Source organism: Phodopus roborovskii, unplaced genomic scaffold (assembly GCF_943737965.1).
Source record: "Phodopus roborovskii unplaced genomic scaffold, PHOROB, whole genome shotgun sequence".
In the NCBI taxonomy this organism is placed as follows: Eukaryota; Metazoa; Chordata; class Mammalia; order Rodentia; family Cricetidae; genus Phodopus; species Phodopus roborovskii.
The window spans coordinates 27,793,386-27,812,362 of record NW_026126469.1 but is presented as its reverse complement, the minus strand read 5'-3'; positions in this window follow the sequence as shown (position 1 = coordinate 27,812,362).

Genomic DNA, 18,977 nt, shown 5'->3' with positions numbered 1-18,977 from the left:
TTTTCTTAATTAGTGATTTGTAGTAATCCTTGTTCAGAGAGTTGGGGGGGGCAGAGAGGAGGGCTTCTGTCCAGTCCCACAGGCTAGTCTGTTTGGTCCATGCTTAGAAGGAGGAGTGTAGATTGAGGAAAGAATTAGACAAAAGACAAGAAATAGAGTCAGAGGGCCACCCATGTTTATTCAAAATCTTTTTCTACCCCCATCAAAAGAGGGGAAGAAGGCAAAAGATTTCCTTACCAAGATATAAAGAACAAGCAAACATAATTACCTTCACAATATCCAAAACACCAAGTAACCATATCCTGAGTTAAATATTCTGTTGTTTAGGCAGGACATGCAGAGACCACATCCTAGGCCAAACATCCTGTTGCATTCATATTTTAGAACAGACATCCTGTTGTCAATGCAAGACATACAACAGCCACACTTTAGGCCAAACATCAGTTGTTTGACCTTGAAGGAGTAACAATAGGCTCTAACTCTCTGACTTTAAGTCAAAAAGAAATGCAATCAATTCTCTGGGTTTCCACAGTGATTGATGGAGGAAAGCCCAGCCCATTGTGGGTGGTACCATCCCTAGGTGTTGGTCCTGGGTTCTATAAGAAATCAGGTTGAGCTAGCCAATAACCTGCCTTGTCCTGACTTCCTGGAAGAGTAAGCCAAATCAACCCTTTTCTCCCCAACTTGCCTTTGGTCATGGTATTTCATCAGAGCAGAAGTAACCCTAAGATGAAAGGGTAGCCAGTGGCATTCTCAAAATCACTATGGCTTTCTCTCAGTGGCAACCACATATGTATTATTTGCTGAGAGCTGTCTGTAGTCATCTGGGCCAGTTCTACTTTCTGCTCGTGCTTGATATGTAATCTCTCAGCTTTTTTCTTCTGCTGTTATGCCTGCCTCTTGCTGCTGTTTTTCTCTGCCATGATGGACTCTTACTTCTTTGGGACCATAAATAAACTTTCCTATAAGTATCTTTTGGTTGTAGTGTTTTATCATAGCAACAGAAAAGTACCAATATTGACAATATGATTTTTGGATGATGGCTTATTTAGAAAACATTGTTGAAGTGATGTTCTTGTCTACATCCTCCACTTGAGTTTACAGATTCTATTATAAGCAAATTTGTGCCTTCAGCATTCGTGTGTTAAAGCCCTAACCTTGGAATGTGACTGAATTTGAGCATAAGGCCTTTCAAATTATTCATCAAATTAAAATTAAGTCTTCAGTGTAAACTCTACCCAGGTAGACTAGTGTGACAGCAAGAGTTCATGGAGGAAAGGCTGAATGGGACACAGGTATGGTGGCTGCTTAGAAGACAAAGAAGAGAACTTCAGGAGGACCCAAACCCGATGATACATCATTTTGGACTTTAGAGCCTCCCAACTGTCAGAAAATAAATTCATCTGGTTTAAGCCACCTAGTCCATGGAGTTTTACTATAGTGGCTGTAGCAAACATACAAGAGATTTGGAGAGTTAGCTTCTGTATGCAAGGATGTATTCTTGAAATATTACATTTAGAGTGTGCATGCCCTGAGACTGCAACTCTCAATTTCAATTTCAGGGTGGACCTTCAGGTTCTTTTTCCCTTAAATTAAGGGACCAGGAGGACAAGTAGGACCCAAACTTGGCCTGTCTAATATATGGAACTGGGGTTTAAGAGGATAGTGCACAAAAGAATGAAGCAGAGAAATTTTAAGAATTCAGTCTCATATTGTTCATTTTTTACCATTATAGGTTTGGATGTGAAATGTTCCCACTAGGCTCGTGTGTTTCAACACTGGCCCGTTTGTGGCAATGTTTTGGGAGACTATGTGGCTTTTAGAGGAAGGATCTTGTTGAAGAAGTAGGTTAGTAGGGGCGGGACTTAGGTGCCCTTGCTTATCCCAGGTTCTGCCCAGAGTTCTCTTTCCTTTCTGACTGCTGACAGGCTGTAGCCAGCTGATTCTGGTTCCTGCTGCTTGAGCCCGTGGCAGCTCCCACCATCATTCCCAACAAGAATAATGAATTGTGTGTGTCTCCTGAACCATGAGCCCAACTGAGTCTTTCCTCCTTTATTTCAGGTACCCTGTCACAGCAGCAAAAAAGTAAGTCAGACATGTTGGCTCACATGTATAGTGTTATCGCTTAGGAAGCTGATTTATGAGGATTGCCTGGGCTTGAAGCCAGCTTGGGCTACATAATGATTTCCAGGAGAGTCAAGGCTAGAGAAACCCTTTCTCACTGCTTGTCCTCCCCCAAAGGTCACTAAGGCATCTATGTTTATTTTTGACATCTGTATATATTTTGCCTAATAGTGGTGTTGCCCTGATGATGTCTGAGTATAGAAGGAAAGGTCTCATCTTGAGACCTTCATTGAGAACACAAACTATCCTCACAGGGAGGGCATTTCCTTAGCACATTCATAGTGACTTTCTTTGGTAAAGTGAATGGAAGATAAAGAGGGATACATATTCTCATTGTATTCTATAAGGTGCACAAGTCAGGGAATTACCTGATGTGCCCAAGGTTGTAGTCTTAGAAGGCAGCTCAGTCTCAAGGAAGCTGACTCTCGATAGCAGTACTGAATCCTTGGGGAATGAGAGGAATTGGTGCAGGTATTTCAAGGGGAAGGAAATAAATGATGTGGCTCTTTCCCCCAGGTCTTCAGTGGAGGTGAAGATAAACAATTGTCCGGATTAACCAACTTGATACTTCTCATTCATATCACGGCATTGAACATGCTCTCTCTCTCTCTCTCTCTCTCTCTCTCTCTCTCTCTCTCTCTCTCTCTCCCTCAATAAATAAAACTCTTACTCATGATTGGCAATGAGGGCTTTGAGATCTTCCTTCTGGGAAGATCTCCAGAACACCCACAGAACAGATATGCCTGGGCAGAAATCAGGGAAAACTAAGCTCATTTCTCGCATCTTTCTTTCAGGAAACCTTCAAAATAGCATGGCTACAACAGTCTCATGAACCGGCAAATGTTTATCATTAACTTTGGAAGCTGAGAGTTCAAAAGCAGAGTGTGGACGTAAGGTGTTTCTGTTAAATGGGCACGTGCAGGTGAAGGCTTAGGATGAAATACCCTTTGGGTCTTTGAAATGCTACTCTAGGGTCACAGTCCAGCAAGAACTGCTGTGGGCACTACGTCCAGCATGACTTTCACATGGTCTTTAAACCATCACAGAACTTACACTCACCAGGACAGTGAAGCAGGGTCTGTGTAAGAATCCTATAGGAACACAGGGCATCACGTATCTCATTATCTTACTATATATCTATATCTCACTGTAAGTCACATTTCTCAGTATGAACACCATTTGATCATCACAATGATGTGAAGTGGAAGAGTACAGACCTAGTCTGAAGGACTCCTTGTTTTTCAGTGAAATCATCGCACGATCCCATCCACTCTATACTGTTTGCTTTGCTTTGCTTTTTTGAGACACGGTCTGAGAAGAAAGTGCTCCAGCTTATATCTCTGGCATGCTGGAATTATACGAGCATGTACTACCATGCCTGGCTTCAGAAGTTTTAAGAAGACAAATTGGCCAAAGTAGGTAGGGATGTAGGTAGTACAATGACTTCTCCCCAACTTTAGCTCTCTTGTCCTCTGTGATGAGGCCTTGAGATGGGTAGGAACTGTAATGTTTTGAAAGAAAATAGTCCTCATAGGGAGTGGTACTATTAAAAAGTGTGGCCTTGTTGGAGGGAGTCTCTGTGGAGGCGGTCTCTGGGGTGTCCTTTGCTCAAGCTATGCTCAGTGTGAAACACAGTTGCTTTTGCTGCCTGCAGATCAAGGTGTAGAGCTCTCAGCTCCTTCTCCAGCACCATGTCTGTCTGCACACATCCTATGCCACCCACCATGATGATAATGGACTAAACCTCTGAACTGTAAGTAAATGTTTTCCTTTGTAAGAGTTGCCATGGTTATGGTGTCTCTTCATAGCAATAGAAACTCTAAGACAGGAACTGTCTAAGAAAAGTCTGTCATACAACAGGATTCACTGTGACTGTAAATATTATATACTTCTAGATTTTGGAAGAAAAGTAACTCACACCATTCAGCTCATTTTTATTGCCCAAGGTGAGTGTCAGTCTTGCTTTTTTCCTATGAGAAAATGGCATGGAATTAGTCAAGCTGCTTCATATCCCTTCGCCCTTAAACAGAGCGGGAGGTAGTGAGAGTGGATGACATTTGTCCTTACAGTAACGTTTAGCTTCTTGTGTACTTAAATCCCATCTCTGCCTTCTATTTCTGTCATCATTTCTCAACCTGCTCCTCTTGATTTCCATGAGGTAATCTATGACTCTTCTAATATTCCCTTAATTTCTACTGTATTTCGATTTAATTCCTTTAATTTCTATTCTCTCTTCTTCCCCAAAACTCAACAGACATGGAAATGAGGATAATCCAGAATTAGAGAAATTTTTACCTTTTCCCTATAAATTAAAATTATTATTTGTGAGTGTGAATGCATGTTCAAACGAGGGAAAGTATGTATGTGATGCACATGTGTGTACATGTGATATGGAGCATGTGTGGAAGTCAGATGACAATGTTGTGGGGTCAGTTGTCGTTTTCCACATTTTATGGGTTACAAATGTGGAACTCGGATTGTCATGCTTGTCAGTGATGTGCACTGCCCACTAAGCAATCTCACTGGTCCGAAATTGTGTATATTTTAAAATATTTCTTTCACATGCCTGCAGGCCAGAGGCAGCAGATCCACTGGGGCTAGAGTTACTGGTAGCTGAGATTTGCCCAGTGTAAGTGTTGAGAACTGAATTTCTCTCTGCAAGAGAAATACGTGCTCTTAACTATTGAGCCATCTCCCTAGCTACCAAGTTTTGTAGCCATATTGATTTGCAGTTGACAGGTATGGCAGATAGTAGTTTCCAAAGACGACCTCACCCATTATGTCCTTCCAGACTTTTACCCTGCCACAAAGAGGAAAAGCCAGCTTCTTCTATAATCTTATCCACTTCCAGAACATGGCAGGAGTGATGCTGTGTGATATCCAAGCCCAGGTTATAAAAACATCATGTGTTTTTTATTTATTTTCCATAGATGGATGTTTTTGGAACTCAGCCACTATGACACATGGCTTTGGAAGGCTGTGTGGAGAGGACCTAAGGCTGCCATCCCATAACCCTGGCTGAGCTTATAGCTTAAATCCAAATATGTGAACAAAGCATTTTTTTAAAGTGGATATTTTGGTTCCCAGTTGAACTATGTCAAACTGGTGTGGTGCAGAACAGAGACATGGTACCCCTGTAAAGCTTTGCCCACATTCCAAGTTCATGAGCAAAGTTAAGTATTTGATGTTATTTTAAACAAATAATTTCATTTTATAAAACTTTGTTATTCAAAAATATGGGCCATGAGGCAGGACCAAAAAGATCAGCTTCACTTTGGAAGTTGTAAGAAAGGGAATATTTATCTCTATTCCTAACTTACAGAATACAGAATTTGCATTCTAACAAAATGACCTTCTATTCATTATATGTGCTGAAGCAACCATACAAAAAACAAGCTTGTAAAATAGATCTATCTGTAGGTACCAGACAATAATTTTCTTTTATTTAAAATATTTTTATTGTGCAACTATACACATAGCAAGAAATTCATTACCTTAATCATTTTAAATGCACAACTTAGTGGTATCAAATAAATTTATAATGCATAAATATCACTAATTACCTCTTCTCATGCTGTAAAACTGAAGTTATACAGATTAAATAAGATTACCCACGTCTTAGAGTTGATCTTTTCAACAAAATTAGAGTTTTTTCCTCAACTTTAAAACAATTTTGTACTTTATTTATATATGATTTGATGTTTATTATTTCATTCTACTGCTGGCGTTTGGTTTAACTTGTTCTTTTACATTTTTCTTATGTGGGGCTATAGAGATGGCTCAGTGGTTAAGAGCACTTGCTCTTGGGGAGGATTTGAATTTGAATCCCAGCACCTGTCATGTCCTCGTGGCCATCTGTAGCTCCAGTTCCAGGGGATTCAGCACCCTCTCCTGACCTTGGAGGATGCTAGACACGTGTACAGGCAAAACATCCATACACATCAATTAAAACAAATCTAATCTTTATAAGTTCATTATGCTGTAAAGTTAGCTTATTGACTTGGAACTTTTCTAGTATTTTTGTTTGTTTGTTTTTTGTTTTAATGGAAGTGTTTACAACTATAATTTTCTCTGTTAAAATGCTTCTCACTGTTTCCCATAAATTTGTTATATTGTTTTTCCATTTTCATTTGCCTTGAAATAGTTTTCAATTGTGCATATATGTGTATATATGCAAATATATATATGTACATATATATTTGTAAATTTTCCAGTTTTATTCCCTTAATGACTGGTAACTATCCCATTGTCATCAGAGGGAATACTGTCTGTCTGCTGAATCTAGTCAGCTTATTACGATCATACTTTACTTGTGTTACTTGGGTAGTCTTGGGATCTTGAAATCCCTAACTAAAATGTACAACTACCTATGTATGTTTCTCCAATCTTTCAGCTTTTACTTCATGTGTGTTGAAGGCTAACAGGTGACCAAAGAGATAAATGGATTTATAAATATTTATAATTTTTGCATTTTTCCCTCTATTAATATAAAATATACTTTGCCTCTTGTAAATAGTACTAAAGTTTATTTTATCTGATATCCCTATAGTTAGCCTTGCTTTCTTTGGACTTTTATTTTTATGAAGCATTTCTCCATCATTTCAATTTTAATCTATTTGTTTCTTTGGGTCTAAAATGAATCTTTTATAGATGGTATATAGTTGGATTGTTTTTTTAAAACCATCCTGTTAACTGCTGTCTTATGATTGAACCGTTTAATCCATTTTCATTTAAAGTAATTACTGATAAGGAAAGACTTCTGTCACTTTTGCTATGTGTTTTCTATCTTTAAAAGCCATGGCTTTTAATCCCTCATTTATACATTACTATCTTCCTTTGGTGTTTAGTTGGTTTATATAGTGAAATGTTTAAACTTTTTCTCATTTCCCTTTGTGTGTATCTTCAGCTATTTTCTTTCCAGTTACCATGGGGATTACATTTAACATCCCCAAGTTACATAACTCTAATTTCAGTGCTCAGCAGTCTAACTTGAATAGCACACAAACACTGTCTTCCTTTATAGCTCCAACCCTGTTGACATTATTAAATTACATCTTTACATGTATGCCCCAAAACATAGATAAATCAGTTTTTAAATGCATTAATCTTTTAAATTATCAAGAAAACCAAATGTGGGGTTCTAAAGTCACAGTAATGCTACTTGTTAGGCTAATGATTGTTTTTAGAAAATTATAATCATTTCCTAAATCATAAAGACAAAAAGATATAATAAACTTATTTCACTGATAACAAGCTTTTATAATTGCTCTTATAGTCACATTAATTAAGTTTCTTTTTAATTTCTGTATACAAGTTCAAGTTATTGTCTGGAGCCTGTACCATGCAGGACATCACTGTCAGTAATTACTTGCATGGCAGGTCTAATAGTAATAAACTCCTTCAACTTTTGTTTATCTTTCAATGTCTTAACTCCTTCACTTTTGATGGAGAGTTTTGGCTGATAGTTCTTTTTTTTTTTGTGCTGTGAATGTATTGACCTATTGTCTTTCGTGTCCTAAGTTTCTGGTAAAAAGTTTGCTGTCAGTTGTGCAGAGGGTCCCTTGTATATGCAATCACTTGTCATTTTCTGGATTCTCCCTTTGTCTCTGAAATCTGATTATAGATGTCTGATTAGAGTGCCTGTTGCCCTTCTTCTCAACAAAGGAAATACAAATAGAAACAAAACAACTACTTCTTCACACCAGTGGTTGGGGCTCAGTGCTGGAGCATAATGGAGACTTAGTAGAGATGTATAGCATTTATGATGGCTGTGTCAAGAAGGGAGTTGTTTATATAGTATAAACTATCTCATCTTTATAGTTGATATCAGCACTTAATCAGAAAAGGCATATGTAGAAAGCCATGTACACATAAAACATTGTTTTCAGTGAAGTCTGTGACCCTCTCAGTCCTAGAGCTTGGTTTGAGGAGCTGTGACAGACAAAGGAGCCCAGCCCATGCTGTACCTTCTAACTGGATTCCTACCTCCCAATACCATCCTGAGATAAAATTGCCTGGCAGAGATTATGTGATATTGGGTGACTGTCCCCTGGAGCCCTGTGAACCAGATGGGTGACACTACCCATGTACTCCCAGTTTCAAGAGGCAGCTAGGTAGTCCATGATGATTAGACCTATCAGTGGTGCCTAGGAAGCAAAAGGGCATCTCTGACATCTACCCTTGGCCTCTTAAGGCATCTAGGAAACCTTTCTTGAGAGCTGCAGTACTCTAAGTTCCCAGGGAATCACCTACCTTTTTTATGGTCATAAAAAACTTCAGCAGCTTATACTGAAAGGTGTGGCCTACCTAGGCCTCCAGGAAGCACTTGGGTATTGCTACCTATTCACTGTCAGCATTGGAACTCACTAATGGGAGATGCCATTCTGTAAATATGTTTCTCTTATTGGTTAATGAATAAAGCACTGTTGGCCAATAGGAAAGCAAGATAGGTGAACTAGGAGAGGTGGAGGACTTTGGGAAATGTAATAGAGTTGCGATGTGATCTCAGGAGGAAAGGACACGAATCTGGCAGTCTTGGTAAGATAAGACCATGTAGAAATACATATATTAGTGATTATGAATTAATATTTAAGACAGAGCTAGCCAATAAGAAGCTCTAGACACTGGCCAACAGCAATATATTAAAATAGCGTCTCTGTGTGTTATTGGGGCTGACATGTTTGTGGAACCAGGCTGGTGGGAAAGTGCTGATAACAACTCATGATGTCCCCACAACTTACTTGTGCACCCCTCAGACACAATAGGTAACCTACTTGGTGTGTTGTAGCCTCGAGTCTCACATGTCGTGCATGCTGGTGAATTTGTTGCCTTTCTTTCTATAGACTCTCCACTCAAAGCCATTAATTACAGCTTTGGAAACCAGGTGGAAGTATACTACTGCATCCAACTAAAACCAAAGTCCAGATAGCCTACCAAATCAACATACTAAGGAGCATTATCACCAAAGCTATTCTATGAAGTTAGTCGAGGCATAATATCTGCTATAACTATGAATATCAACAAAGGGATAATAGAAGTACAATGAAAAGGTGTTAGGTTACCTGCAGAAGAGCATAATTATTCTCTACCCATAGAACACATAGAGAAGAAAATTAATGAAATACCTGAAATAACTCAAACTAATGGTTTTGAGAGAACTCAGAAGGTATAAGAGAATACAGAAGAAAATTAATTAGTCATAATTGTCAACTTGATTGGATCTTTGAAACATGCTTAGGGTCGTTGGTAAAGCATGTGTATGAGGATATTTCCTGAAAGGACTGTCATCTGGGATAGCAGCTGAGGTCCCCCTGAGGACCTGGATGTCAACATCACTATTTGATAAGCTGGGCACCCAGATGGCGTAAAAGCGGAAGAGAAAGCTGTGTTCTTCCTGAGCAAGTGTGTCTAACATGGCCTAGGAGCATCACATTTCAGCACTGTCAGCCTTCCTACACAGACTTCGTGCTAGTGACTCTTCGGGGAGTTTCATCTTAGGACTGCACCATCTGTTCCACTTGTCCTGAGGATTCCAGGTTCTTAGGTTGAATGGCTACTGGCTTCTCTGCCATTCCCACACATAACCAGCCATTACCAAACTCCCCAGTTTCCAACTGTGTGAGCCAACCCAATAAGTCATTTCTATAATTAGTGCTCACGTGTTTCTGGAAAACTTTGACCAAGACCATCTCAATGAGAATTCAGCAAAGAGGTAGACAAAAACGAAGAACCACACAGAAATGCTGAAACCGTGAAACTCAGAAAGTCAGAGAAATCTGGGAACTGACATAGCAGAATGCATGCAGCAGGTGAATTTCTGAACTTTAAGTCTAGGCTTGGCTATAACCCTGTCTGATTTTTTTAAAAAGTTCTCTTAGACTTGGGACATGCCATTAAGAAAGTAAATACTTAAATTCCACGTCTTTCAGAAAGAGAAAGGTAAACTGATATGTATGTATGTATGTATATACATATACATATATATGTTTTATAGATACTTGTAAAGGAAAGCTATATAAGCTGAAACTCACTTTATAGATGCATTCAGATAGACAGACAGATCCCCCTACCCCCCACACGAAGTAAATAACTGGTGTACGGCACAAGATTCACAGGACTGGTTCAAATATAGATTAATATCATTTTATTCAGGGAGAAATCACTCACACACAACGCAGATGACCGCTACAAGTCCCTGCCCTGAGGATCCACACTGGCTGCTCTCTGTGACAAGAGAGAGCAAGCCTGTCCAGATCTCAGAACAAATACTGCACAAACGTGTGACCACTCCCAATGGGCGTGGTCAGCGCCACAGGTGCAGCTGAGTGAATCTCTCACTACAATTCCCCTTTTAGTGCACACACACACACACACACACACACACACACACACACACACACACACACGGGGGGGGGGGGGAGAGAAAGAGGGAGAGGGAGAGAACTGAAAAAGATAGTCCATGCAGATAGAGAGTAACGTTGAGCAGCCCTAGCTATACTTGCATCAGCTAAAACACCTTTAAGGAAAAAGCTGGAAAAAAGAGACAAATAAAGTCACTACATAATGATTAAGAGATCAGTTCAACAACAGGATATGCCAACTCCAAGCATGTGTGAACCTGATCCTGGTTGAGGGTTTCAGCATCTGCTCTCTTCACTGGATGATTGTCTAGACAAAACATGAGTGCAGGGATTGAGCCCCACTGCAAAACAAACGGACTCAACAGACGTTTCCCGAACAGTTTGCCCAGTCACTGCAAAATATACATTTTCCTCTTTGGCATATGGAGCATATTCTAGCTTCACTTTTGTTGCTGTGGTAAAACACCCTGACAAAATCCCACTTGGGGAGAAAGGAGCTTATTTCAGCTCAAAATTCTGGGTGACAGGCTGGAGAGATGGCTCAGTGGTTAAGAGAACTGGCTGTTCTTTTATAGGACCCAGGTTTCAATTCACAGCATCCACATGGCAGCTCATAACTGTGTGTAAGTCCAGTTTCAGGGGATCTGACATCCTCAAACAGACAAATGTGCAGGCAAAACTTCTAGGTTACCATCCTTCACAGCAGAGAAATCACACTGGGAGAAGCTTAGAAAGATAGTTGTATCCCATCCACAATCAAGGGCAGAAAGAAATTGACCCGTTCATGTTTGGTTTGCTTGCTTATTGCTTGTGGTCAGCTCCATATCTCCATTCTTATAAAGTTCAGAGCCACCCCCCCCAGCCTAGGAAATAGGACTACCTACAATATGCTGATATTTTCATATTAACTGATTGAATTAAGACAATCCCCTACAGGCATGCCTATAGGTCCACCTAATCCAAATAATTCACTGAGGCTTTCTCCTAAGGAGAATCCAGGCTGGGTCAAGTTGAGGTCCCTATGTTAGATCATAAAACAAGTCACTACCAATTAAAAAAAGGCTGCAATCAATCCTGTGATATAATTTCCACAAATACAGTAAAGAATATAGACCAATAAAAGGAACTTTAGAAATTATAGATGTACAAATTAATTATCCAAGTGGAAACTAAATATTATATTCTTGAGTGGGCAGCAGGTAAGTGGAAAAAAGTAAATTCAAAATCTTTTAAAGCAAATGAGAATGGGAAACACAATACACCCAAATCTATGATATATAACAAAAGAAACTCCTAACTAAAAGAGAATCAAAAGAAAGCATTTTAAGAGGTTAGCATAGGGATTTTGTGTGTGTGTGTGTTCCCAAAAGCACAGGCAATAAGAGCAAAAACAGATAAGAAGGAGTATATAAAAAACTAAGAGGTTTCTATATATCAAAGACAACAATTAAAAAAGTGGCAATGTAGAGTGTAGGGGAAAATTTGCATATTGCTTACTTAATAAAGGATTTGTATTCAGAATATATAAAGAATTTGAAGGGTAGAAAGCAAAGTAAATAATACAATTACAGAAAACAAATGATCTGAATAGACACTTTTTCCAATGCATGCTATAAAAATGTACCCCATATCACCAGCCATCAGGAAAATGCCAATTGGAACCATATTTGGAAGCATAGTAGGCATTATCTTCCCCTCTTCGTCTGGGTACGATCATTAATGGCAGGAAAGGCATGGAAGACCACGAACACACACACACACTTTTGGTGGGAATGTAATTTAGTGCAGCTATTATGGAGAATGATATAAAGATTCTCAATAAACTGAACATTAAACTACCACATGAAACAGCCAACTCACTGCTTGGTATATAAGTCCCCAAATGAAGTCAGTGCAACAAAGGACTCTTGCTTATGGTAGTCTTTTTCACAATAGCCAAGATTTAGAATCAACCAAGTTGTCCATTGGAAAACACATGAATGGAAAATGTAGTATATAGACACAATGCTATATTAGCAATAAAAAGTACAAGTCCCATCACTTATGGCAGAATGAACATGATCCAAGACTTTCTGTTACGTGAATAAGCAGGGACAGAAAAGCAAACGCTGATTATTCTCACTCTTATGGGAGATCTAAAGACGTTGATCTCAAAGATGACCACTAAAAGCTAGGAAAGACAGAGTTTGGATACAGCCCAAATACGGGAATACAGCTAGATGAGGTGAAAGGATATATATATCTTACTTAAGACATATATACATATATATGTGTGTGTGTGTGTGTGTATACATATATATATTTCTTACTGCCATTTATATAAGACAGCAATAGTTACCAACACTCTATTTCATTAAGAACTAAAACAGGAATTCGAAGGCTCTAAACACTAAGAAATGATAAATGCATAAGGAGACGGAAAGGCTAATTATAGTGTGACAGATTATTACATTTTATCCCACAAATCTTATAATTATGTCAACTGAAAGGGGAAAATAATTTCATATTTCTTAGAAAAAGATAAATATTAGGTTAGGTGTGGTGGTACTTGAATGTTATTCCAGCACTCAAAAGGTGGGAGGATCATCTATAAGTTCAAGGTCAGCATGGTCTATGTAGTAAATTCTAGGTCAGTATGGTCTATGTAGTAAGTTCTAGGTCAGTATGGTCCATGTAGTAAGTTCTCGGTCAGCATATTAAGACTGTCTAAACAAACAATCAAGCAAACAGACAAATATAAATATTAAATCTTTACCACTTCAACTCAGTTTGATCATAACATCTTGTTTGTGTCTTTGAGTTCATCTTGCTTGGTATTTATTTAAATCTTATGTTCAAAATTTCCATTAATTTCATATTGGAAATTTGAATTTAATGTTGTGATAAGTGTGGAAATCAGACACAATTTCTTTCTTCACATTTGTCTCTTTTCACTAGTGTTGCTATTCATTACTATTATTTAAAATAAAAATTGGTTTTTGAAGTTCAAAGAAAATTTAAGTTTGAGAGAAAAACAATAGTTCAGGCAAGCTAAAACTCTTGGTAGATACCAGGGATGGTGGTGAGGAATGAGAGAGAGCCAGGGTCCAATAGCATGGGGAGGTTCAGCGAGTAGTGGCTTGGCGGATAGCGAGCAGTGGCTTGGTGGATGGTGAGTACTGATTTAGTGGACAGCGAGTAGTGGCTTGGTGGATGGTGAGTACTGATTTAGTGGACAGTGAGTAGTGGCTTGGTGAATGGTGAGTAGTGGTTTGGTGGGAGAGGTGGGAGGTTCAGAGAAAGATCAAGAAAGCTAATTGTGAATGAAAGCACACTGAAGCTTTGGCCAGTATCACAAAGAAAAAGATCTACAAAGGAGGAAAGGGAAAGTTATGTTTTTCTGAATAACTAGAAAATCAGGCAGGCTGCACAGCAGAGGCCCTGCAAATGGATACTATTATTTTAAAATAATGATAGTTGGATTCTCTGTGTGTCCGAGTTAGATCATAGCACACATTTCAGGCTTCTTGAGACTTTTTAACTTGAGGCTGGACTCAGCTATTTTTCTAGTTTCATTTCTGTTGCTGTGATGAAACACTTTGACCAAAAGCAATTTAGAGGAGAAAAGGGCTTATTTCATTTCACAGGTCGCAGTCCATCATTGATGGACGTTGGGGCAGGAGCTCAAGCCGAAACCATGGATGAATGCTGTTTGCCAGCTTACTCATCTACTCTTGCAGGTAGCTTTCTTACACAAGTGTAAGTAGTCCTGGAATGATGCAGCCTACAGTGACCCAGGTAACCCTTCAGTTGAGACTCCCTTCTCGGGTGACTTTAGGCTGGGTCCAGTTGCCAGTTAAAGCTAACTAGGAATTTCTCTACATACACAGTTGTTTCTGAGTGTCTGCCTCCCAAAAGAAGAATGAGTGCAGGTCATTAAAAAAGTAGTCTGTGCATTTCAAGCCCCTAGAAGTCACTTAGGCCTGAGAAAGCAGAGCTTGCAACAAGCAGGGATGGGCAACAAAGGTTTGAGGCAGACATAGTCCATGTGGACCAAAGACTTGTCTTCCTGCCTCGGGCTCCCTAGTACTGACAATGTGGGCATGAGCCGCCATGTGGGTTTGCTTTGTTGACCCTTTGATGACAAGTGGACCAGCTAGTGATGGGAACACCGATTCCATCTGCTTAGAGGACAAGGCACTTTGGCTCCTGCCAACAGTGATCGTCTTACGCCCATTGTCCCCTCTTTTCCATCAATTCTCTCTGATAACCAAAAAGCCATGGTATTGGGGGGGGGCAGTGGGAGCAATGAGAGGAGTGCTGTTAGGACGGGGTGCTCTTGGCTGGGAAAGCAAGGGTCTGGGGGCTCAGGCGTTTATGATTCAATTGTTGTACTGTGGGACGGTAGAGAAGTGTCTGGACTAAAGGTCTCTTCTTGCTGTCACACGCTGTCATAAGCCGCTTCAGCAGGGGAGGCTTACTTTGGCCATCAGACTGGCTTCTGGGAGCCGCAGTGGGATCAGGAGGCTGGTGCCTCACATCTCAACAGAGCAGAGGAAAGGGAGGGGGAATGGGGTGCTCAACTGGCTTTCTTCTTCCCTATTATTTAGTCTAGGGCCATATTGCAGCTCTCCCTTCAGTTAATCCATTCTGTGAATGTCCTCACAGACAAAATCATGTGGATGTTTTCCTATTGCCTTAGACACTTCTTAATCCAATCCTGTTGACAGTCAAAGTTACCCATCCCAGGTGAGTATTAAGAGGAATAAAGAGTGGTAAAATCTTTTCCTCCCTTCCTCCCCTTCCCCCTTCCCTCTTTGCATTTCTCCCTCCCTCTCTCCCTCCCTCCCTCCCTCCTTCCCTCTCTCCTTTCTACTTTCCCTTCTTCCTCTCCTTTGATTGCGCTGGGATAGAACCCCAGGGTCTTGTATGTGTCAGGCAAGCACTCTATTACAGAGCTACAGCCCCAGTCCACATACATTTTTTTGATAGCTGACAACATCCTGCCATCAAATAGGTGGTATTATGTGTGGGGGTTTGTTCTTTTTTTTTTTTTTCCAAATGGCTAAATATATATGGTAATATATGTTTAGTTTGCAAGTAAACAGATTGAAAGCACTTTAGGTTTTCCGGGGAGGAAATGTTCTCTAAGGTTGGAAATTGACTGTTATTACTTTTGCCATAGTTAGGATTTGCGTGTTCACACACCAGGCTTCTCTTGGGTAAGTACTGTCATAATGGTTTGATCCCTGCCCGAGAGCACAAAGAGCTGTTTTATCTTCCCATTTGGGTTTTCAAGATTCTCAGCATGTGTAAAGTATATCTGCAACCCATTCCCCAGGGGTTACATTTTCTAAAACTCAGAAGTTCAGTTTTCCCAGCAGACGGGACTTAGAGCACTTTGTATATTAATGACAATGATCTTGACTTCAGTGTAGACTTTGGGCAGTCTGCAGCCCCTTTGCAATGTTGTCTTGATGTCATGATGTTCCACCACACTACTAGGATAGAAATAGGGTCACATTTAAAGCAAAATGATAGGTTGAAACAGTTGGTTTGATAAAGGACAGATAAGACCATCCGAAGAAGGGAGTTTGGTGTCACTGAAATTGTGGAGGAGCTTAGAAAAATTGGGTTAGTTTGAATGACATCACTCTTCTTGGGAAAAATGTCCATTTCTTCACCTCCCTATCTGTTTTGTTTATTCCTATTATGTAGCCTTGCCTGGCCTTGAACCCACAGATTTCTACCCACCTCTGTTTCCTGAGTGCTGGTATTAAAAGTGCATGTTACTGCCAAGTTATCCTAAGAGAAAATCTTTTTCTGCTCTCAGACTGATTCCAACTCCTACTTCTGTTTTTTTGCTTGAGGCAGGGTCTCTCTATTTAGTCTGGCTTCACTGGAATTCACAGAGATCTTCTCTCCTCTGCCTCCAAAGTGCTGGGAGGAAAGTTGTGCACCACCATTCCCAGCCTACTTCTATTTTAAAGATGCCATGTTAGGTGCTGATGCTGATCAGGGTCAGCTATGTTAGAGCTCTTGCTAGGCCCCCATTGGCTGCTCAGGCAACAGGATACATGCTTCACATGTACCTTCATCATATTCCTTACCATGCCAAAACCCAGCTCTCCCCTCAAAGACAAAAAAGATGGTTTATCTTGGAGCCAATATGAGTGCCACTGGCATTGGACACATAGATTTTTGCTACCAAAAATGTTGTCTTCTAAAGAGGCAACAATTTCATGAAGTTTTAGTAAGAAACCAAAAAACATCAAATAGTAACACATTTTTCAGATACTGTGTTGGGTACCTTAGGTAGGCAGGTTACAGCCAAGTGAGGAAACCTCTATTACAGGCCTCAGATACTATCTGATGGCATTTTTTGGCTTTCAGATTGGTGGAAGCTAGGGAAATCTGTTCATGCATTCCTAAGGAATTACTTAATAGTCACAGATGCTAGGTGATACTCAGAGAAGGATAATGGACAGCAAAGTAGTCAAGATAACCCTAAGTAATGGGTGATTAGCCCCTGGACCTTCAACATTCCAATCATTGAAGTCCTTATTTTTTTCACTTTTTAACATTTAATTATTCTGTGTGTATGCGAGCACATGTGTGAGGACAACCTGGGGGAGCTGATTTTCTTTCCACTGAGTGAGTTCTTAGGATGGAACCCAGGTCAGCAGGCTTGAAGGCAAGTGCTTTTGCCACTAAACCATCTCACCAGTCCCAGTCACTGTAGTTCTAGTCTGCCTGTGTGACACCTTCCCTCCCCATAAAGGGATCCGGTAGTGCCCTCCAAAATGCAAGAGGACAACTAGTCATGATTTGGTCTGGGTCTTTGGCAAATAAAAGGAAATCATCTGCTTTAAATTATTTTTAATAATTCTTTGAGAATTTTGTACAACGCCCTTTGACCATACTTACTCTTTCTTCTCCCTTAACTCCTCTCAGATCCACCCCTACCTGTCATGCTTTTCAATTGCTTGTCCTTGTCTTTTTTTTTTTAATAACTCATAGGGTCCAATTTGTGCTGCCCATGTCCTCCTGTGTATGGGGCTAACTGCTGGAGTGTGGTTGACCTACCAGAACTGACTCCCAGGGTATGAGTTGCCAATAGGGCCTCAGCTAGGGGTCAGACCTAGCCCTCTGCTTCCATGCTGGAGGTTGTCTGCCTTGGGCTTGTGAGGGTCTTGCGCATATTGTCATAACCCCTGTGAGTCCACATATGCAAATGTCTTGTTGTGTCTGGAAAATACTATTTCACTGTAGTCATCTGCCACCTCTGCCTCTTACAATATTTCTTCCCCCTCTTCCTTGATGATCTCTGAGTCTTGGGAGATGTGTGATGTAGATATCCTGCTTAGGAAAGTCCCCCTTTTAATTGAATTGAATGGCAAGGAGCAACAATCCAAGTTATCTCACGCAAGAGTTCCATAAGTGGATGATTTCCCACTGATTTGTTTGAGAACACTTTTTTGCTGTTCTTCCAACCTCAGCGTATGACTTCTGTCTGACTTGCCTCATGGTCATAAATGGCTGCAGCAGCTCTAGCTTTTCATAATCTCACAGCAACACCAAAGATCAAGAAAGAGAACTGCTTTTAAGATCAAAAAAGCCTTTCCCAATAATCCCCTTAGCAAATTCTCTTTATATTTCATATGCCAAATCTGTAATCTATATACACACGTTACCCAATCCCCAGCAAAGGGAACTAGAACACTGCAACCTAAGGACATACACACCCTTCTAACTTATATAGGAAAAGAGCAGATACAAGAATAGAAAAAAATTTCACCTTCCTGGTAGAAGTAATAACTGAGAGATGCTACCTTGAGATTGAAAGAAACCCCTATTATAGTATCATTAATTAAAATCATTCAGAACACTCAGAGTCATGTAGTAGTATTAAAATCATTCTAGAAGAATAAAAACCATGCCACCACAATTTTATCTTACATTTCCTTCTTAGTATTTGTATGCACATATTTTTTAAATAGGTAAAGCCTTTATTATACAGCCACTCCTTATGGTGTAAAAGAATCATGAACAGGAATAACCCTTTTACATCACCGATGACATCTTTAATGATTCCATCCTCATTGAATCCGATGTAACATTTTGATCTAGCTTCTGTTGTTTGAAACTTTACTCTTACTAATATCACTGTTACAAGCCCTTATGGAGGATATTTGTGTAAAACTACCTTAATAGCGCGAGCTTCCATCACATGAAGAGAAACCATGAGAGGCAGCTGAAAAGCCATGACTCCTGGTCCATTGTGACTGCCACTCTCTGTCTTACAGTTGCAGTATTTTGATGCTTAGTTTGCCAGTCCTCCCAGCCTCAGTTTCCTTACTCGAAAATGATGAAGTTAGAATAAATAAACTTCAGGATTATTTCCAACTGCAACTGTCCCTAATTTGATGAGTTCTAAGATCTTTTGGAAGGAATTACTGCTTGGGCCTGAGGCTCAGATACTGACTTAGTAAACATGAAGAGACTAGAAACCAG